We start from the raw sequence: 6721 nt of genomic DNA on the forward strand, positions 1-6721 counted from the left end.
CAGGTGTAGGTTTAAGAGGCCCTGTCTAATCTATCAAAATTAATATGATTATAACATAATATGTAATAAGTACAGTTGTGTACCATTATTTTTAATTATCGATCAGATTTTTAATTTCTCATATTTTTTTTTAAGTTTAAGAACTAGCGTCATTATGTTACTCACTCGAATATTCTAATAAACTAAAGATATATATATATTATACTTTTTGCTGTAGTAAGCCACGAATATCAAGTTTATTTTTGGTTCCAGTTATTGTAAAGTAAGTTTTTGCGAAAACAAATACCGCACCTTCCTACCGTAACTATGACTAAAACATTTCTTTTTCGGCCACAGAAACATTCTATATAGACAATTAAGTAAACCATTCGTATGAAGACGTAATACAATATAGATAAAATTCGGTAGAATTGCTCATAATTTAAATTAATACTGAATGATCGAGCATTACCACAAACAAACGTTATATAATAAACTTAGAAAAGTGGGTAGGTGCAAGCATTCACAATAACTTAATAGCGAGTACATCTTAACGTGTGCGAAATATAGTATACATTTAGTTGAATATACAAACGTATCCCAAATGACAAAGTAATTCATAATTAACGAAGTATCGTAATCTCTTAATAAACAAAGAACAGATATAGCGAGGGATTCATGACAGAAAAAATATCTCACAGCAACTTCTAAACAACAATTATGGAAGCAGCTTTTTTAAAACTTTATATAAATAAATCAATTACGTTTCAGAGTCAATGCGACGAGGTAAATAATTTAATTAGATTTTCAATAATTTTTTAAACAACACGGAATATTCATCAAAAGTCAGGTTAGTTTTTCATTTCTCTAAACATTATTTAATTTTTAACTCAAGTTATAATGATATAACATCACAGTCAACTTCCTTGTAGAAAATTTAGTGTTCGTATTATTTTTCTCATTTGACTGGGTTGATAAACTTGCTTTTAGATTTTCAGTTTTTTTTAAGAAAAAAAAAAAATACAGTAAAACTATAACTCTCCTTCTATCTTGAATTTTGGCAAATAACACATTTTAAAAACTTGTATAATAACTATATTAATGCTTTTATAGTTCATTTAATTTAAATTCAGGTGACAATCATTTTAGCTATAATCTAGCTATAATATAATCACAAAAGATTAACAAAAAGTTACAAAATTTTTACAGCTGCGATTCATTCACTAGTCCTGGAGGACTTGAATCTACAGTTAGGTATTTGCTATCAAAATGCTTACACATTATATCTTTTATTTTTTAATACATAATCATTATCTAACATTAACAGCCTCTCGGAGCCCACTGCTAAATAAAAAGCCTCTCTTCACATGGAGAAGGTTAGAGTATTAATCACCACTCTCGTTGAAGACGGATTGGCGATTTCAAACTTAATATTTGAAATTATAAGTCAAAATTTCCTCGCGATGTTTACCTTCAGCGCCTGTCAGCGGTGTCCAAATACTCTCGGAAAGTACATATAACTCGGAAAAAAATCACATTGGTACTTGCCAGGTCTTCAATTAAACTATTTACCGCATGCAACGAGTCACACAAACTTGTATGGTAATGTACACGGTAAGCATAATGCATCATTAGAACAATAAATCTTCTCACTAACACGACATGAAGAGGACGTTAATGTATGCTAATGTGCAAATAAATATCGTTTAAAACTAAAAATCAAACTATAAATTAATAATAAAAATGACAGGTGGACTTTTTTCACGCGCTGTGTGTTAATTTGTAGCAAGAGTGGCCGCTTACGTTTCACCTTAAATAGTAATAATTACACACTCGGTATTCAGTTTTCCCTCTGATTGGGAGATAATATCATAAACGTACATCATTAAGACGTTAAGCGGCAATAAGAGTAGAAATATAGTTATTGTTTCATACGGAACCAGCAGTCACGTTTTTTGAGAGATGCTAAGTCGTTGTTATGTAAAAGACGCTTTTACCGTCACATTCCGGCTTTGTGGATGATGACACAAAACAGAAATTTAACAACGAGGGAATTTGCTACGAAGAATTATACGTAAAGGAATATTATAATGAGTTTTAGAAGCTAGTCAATGGAACCAAATCAAGTTACTTCGAGGAGTTTGCAAATAAACATAAGATTGTTTAGTTACAGCATGACATCGGAATATCTTTAAATATATAAAGTAGGTCACACGATCCCAAACAATGGTGACGATTATGAAAAAAAAAATCAATTTATTCTTAACGCGTAAAATGAGTCCGGTACAGGCACAGACGGAGATCGAGTGCAGCCTGCAGACGACCAATTAACGAAAAAAATGAAAGGAACCGAACCTCGGACGGCGGGCAACGGCAAAGACGCTATGCTCGCTATGCGCCCGCGCGGCTACGAACCCATCGCATTTAATTGCCCTGTATCATCGCATACTCAAATACTATTTAATTTTTTACTATCCTCTCTCATAATGACATAATCCTGTTCGGACACAACTTTTTCTGACACATTGTTAAGTAGCCCCAGTAGCGTCAACCTCAGCCCTGAACAGATAACACAATTAGATTTTCCAATAAACGCTCTTAAATGTTTTTCAGAATTATGACAATTATGTCTTTTACTTTTGACATAACTATCAAAATTAATGACAGTTTTAGGTTAATTCGTTCATAAAATAAAAGTCAAGATTATTTCAGTTGTAAATAAAATAGTATAATAATATGTTAACATAAATATTATAAAGACCTAACTAATTGAAACGTCATTATATCGTCGGCCATTTCATGTGTAGCCGCCATCTTGTGCGTAATAGCATAATGGCTGCCATTGGTCAATATAAATCGTTACGATGTCTTAATCCAGATTCTTCATTAAGTAAGTGCTAGTAATTACAATTAATGATAAGTTTCCTTTACACTGATCGAGGATTCACTTATTTTTCTATTACGTAGCTCCATACTTTTTTAGTTAACTTGCTATTATTATATATTTGATAGTTTTTGAGGATGTATGGATGTTTGTTGCTCTCCCGCAAAAACTATTGAACGGATTTTGTCGTTACTCTACAGTTCTGTAGCTCGGGCCTCAGAAGAACATGCAAACCATAATTTATCCCCAAATTTCATATAGTTCCCTCGGAGTCATGTCAAAACTGTAGCTGCATTTCGTATGAAGTCACGTCACATAGACTATAGATGTCGCTGCTGGCTGTTAACCATGTCTTTTGTGTTGCCACACATCAGACATTTCTCTCTGCGCTCAATTTGCAAGTCAAACGTACGAGGCAAAGCTAGTGTTATATATTCTTAATATAATCCAATATTTATGATACTTATTTTAAAATAGAAGGACAAATATTTATACAAGTCAAATATGACCTTAATTTTGGCAACTCAAATTCAGCTAAGTATACATTTGCTAATGAAGCGATTTGGTTATCACGTGATTAATAAATCCCGATCACCCCGCGGCGGCAGCGCAAGGTATTTATTATTTTACAAGAAATCATATCGATTTCGGCCCAGCCACGCCCATCTGATACAATCTGTGGACCGTGTAATGTAACATTACATTTTAGGTTGCGAAACAAAGTAGAAATATCTTGCAATGAAGCGTAGTCTGCAAAAAATAACCAATCGATAGACAAACAAAAGAATATTTATAAGGACACTTGAATGGAGTGATAGTTTACACGTCTAAAACAAAATGCTAACGACGAGTTTGGTCTATTAACACATTAACAAAATTAATCGTATCTTTGGGGCGGATCGCTTTATTGCCGTAACGCGTCGATGATGAATGTCATCCTTTGAACTTTTTAACGTTTATTCTGGTTAATTACTTTATAAACGTTGCCGGAGCACGTACCGGCTGTGTATTGAGCTATTTCGTCGCGTGACGTCTCGGAGTTTCCGTTTCGCAATGTTCCAGAAATCAAATATTTGACGAATTCAAAACGAATTCCCTACACCCAGCGCTACCACCGCGCTCCCTCAACATTACGTATTCTATTCAAGATTATTTTTTTTGTTACAACGATTTGATACGTGCATACAAATGAATATACTACGCTTCTGATTTAAAAAGTTTCTATAACATATAAATGTAATTTATTTATACTAAATAACAATATTATCGTGACATGAAGTAGATTTAGATAATAATGAAGATTATATTACTGTCATTGAAGTATTCTTAAGTAAATAACAAAATTACTTAACTTTAAAGTGAGACGTTGTATCGAAACTTTTTTAAATCATTTGATAAGTATCGTATGTGGAACGGTTATCGCTCAGAGCGTCTTTCACTCTTATTAACACCTTTACTAACAAAATTACAGGTTTAATTCTAAAATATGGCATTTCTGAACTAATTGCCGACGGTTCATGCACGAATGTTGGCTGCACTGTATTTAAATTGTCGATATCAATCATACCACTACAATAATACTATGAAATGTTTAGGAATCGCTTGAGATTTTTAAGTTTTATAATTTAAATACTGTTATAGAAATTAAATAGTTTAAGCTGTCAAAAGCGAGATGGTGTACACGTAACGTCTTGATCGATTAATAGGTCGCACAAAACCCTGTAATGTAGTCAAACAGCATCATATTCTAGTTCGAAAACCTATTAATTAACATTCTTTAGCAGGAGTAGAATATAAAAAAAATACATTATTAATTTTTACTATCGACTTCACTCATTTAATGTAATCAATTTGAGAAATATTGACATTACAATGTGCATATGGAAGAACACTGCAAATGTTGACAGGTATCAATTTAATTTAACGTGACGTCCAAATAGGAATGCTTATGTTAAAAGCTGTAAGTATATATTATCATACATTCTTTGTATGACATTTTTTTTTTAATGATAATAGGTATTCAATTTTCTTTATCGATGATTAACTATCTGTACTAGGGACAGTCACAGGGACAGCATACTACAAGTTTGAAACGTCACACTACACACGGATCGTTTTCAGTTTTTCAATGCATTAATACTATTAGTTAAAAACTAAGAATTAAACTACAAATATTGGAACGACGATAAAATTGTATTAAATTAGTGACATTAACATGATTTGTAACTAAATTTACCTATCTTCTATTACTGCATTGTTTGTATTGGGTATAAATAAAAAAAATAGATCGTATGTGTTAGTAATTTATTTACCGGTATAGAAATAGCATAGTCATCTGGGGACCTGCACTATCCCTGGTGAACTCTTAACCTCTTCGGAAGTCATGTAATGTATATATAAAATTTAATTGTACATATAAGAGTCAACAAGTTACCAAATAATGTCTTCTGTCAGTAGTTCCTTTTTCATTTGAAAGTATAAAATATTCATGCTTGAACATCAATGTTGCCATTATAGAAAATTCTGATAGAATTCTAAAGAAGCGATTACATTTAAATATTAATTACGGTTGTCATTGTACTGCGTACTGTGTTTTTTTTTGTTTGGGAGACCCTATTAAATATCTATCTTGTCTACAGATAATACAGACAGAAATCAAAGTCGTAAAGCAGACACGTAATCTGTGCTTTTTGATAAATTTCATCAAATTTTGTAAAGAAATATGACAAAATATTTTCGTGTGTCAAATACGAAGCTGATAGTTATAGGATTGTCTTCTAAAATAATTGAGAGCACGTCATTATGATTTTAAAATATTGTAACCAGGACGACCTCTGACGTCATGAGACAAATAGCAAGGAATATTGTAATTTCTGAAGTACATTAAAAAAATTTACTGTCGCACCTTGCGGCATTAATGAGCGATAAAAGTAAAATTTATAGTTAATACTGTAAACGACCAAATAAGTAAAATTCTGATGATTTCTTTTATCACTATGCATATTCCAATGACGTTGTATTTTTCTTGCGTAAATAATGCGAAAAGACGTAGTCGCGTTACGGAATACGTAACGCCATGAATGAATTTATTATAACACATTATAAACAGCAATTGCTCTGACAATAAAAGGACACGAACCAATTTCTTTAACCCCGCTAAACGATGTCAAGTTGTCATTTAATCGTCAGCCGTCAATGCGCCTTGGAGGGTCAACAATTAGCTCTTGAGAGTTATTAAGAGTACTTAGCACTTCCAGAACCACTTATAACAAAATCTGTATTATTATACTCGTTTCATTGTAAAGTCTCATCGTAGATATATCAATTTTTTTTAATAAAATCCGTTAACTGTAGATAACCGAAATGAAAGTTATCTGAAACGTGCGTTGGACTAAATAACTTATATTCAAAATTATATCACTATATTAATTCCTTAACTAAACTGTTTAGTTAGTATTTAAATATATTTTGATGGCACATATATTTAAAACTAAATTCTTCTAAAATTAAAGCGGATTTATATCCGTGAAATCATACATTAAACGTAAATTAAAAAAGGTTTTTTTTATAATGTGACTAAGACATCACTAGTTATATTTAAACTTGTAACGCGTCTAACGTTTTAAGAGTTGTGTATCATAAAACCCCATCCTAAAGCTCTGGATGTTCGCGGATTGGAGTTTGGAGTAAGATGAACACGAAATTGTATTTTGCGGAGACGTGATCGAATAACGATATAATACAAGGAAACAAAGGCTTTCAGGGGACGCTGCGCGGCGGACTTATAACGGGACTCTGATTGTTTTTTTGGATATAAATTTATTTAAATAAAACTTGATTATTCCAATCAAACCTGAC

Source organism: Danaus plexippus, chromosome 14 (assembly GCF_018135715.1).
Source record: "Danaus plexippus chromosome 14, MEX_DaPlex, whole genome shotgun sequence".
NCBI lineage: Eukaryota > Metazoa > Arthropoda > Insecta > Lepidoptera > Nymphalidae > Danaus > Danaus plexippus.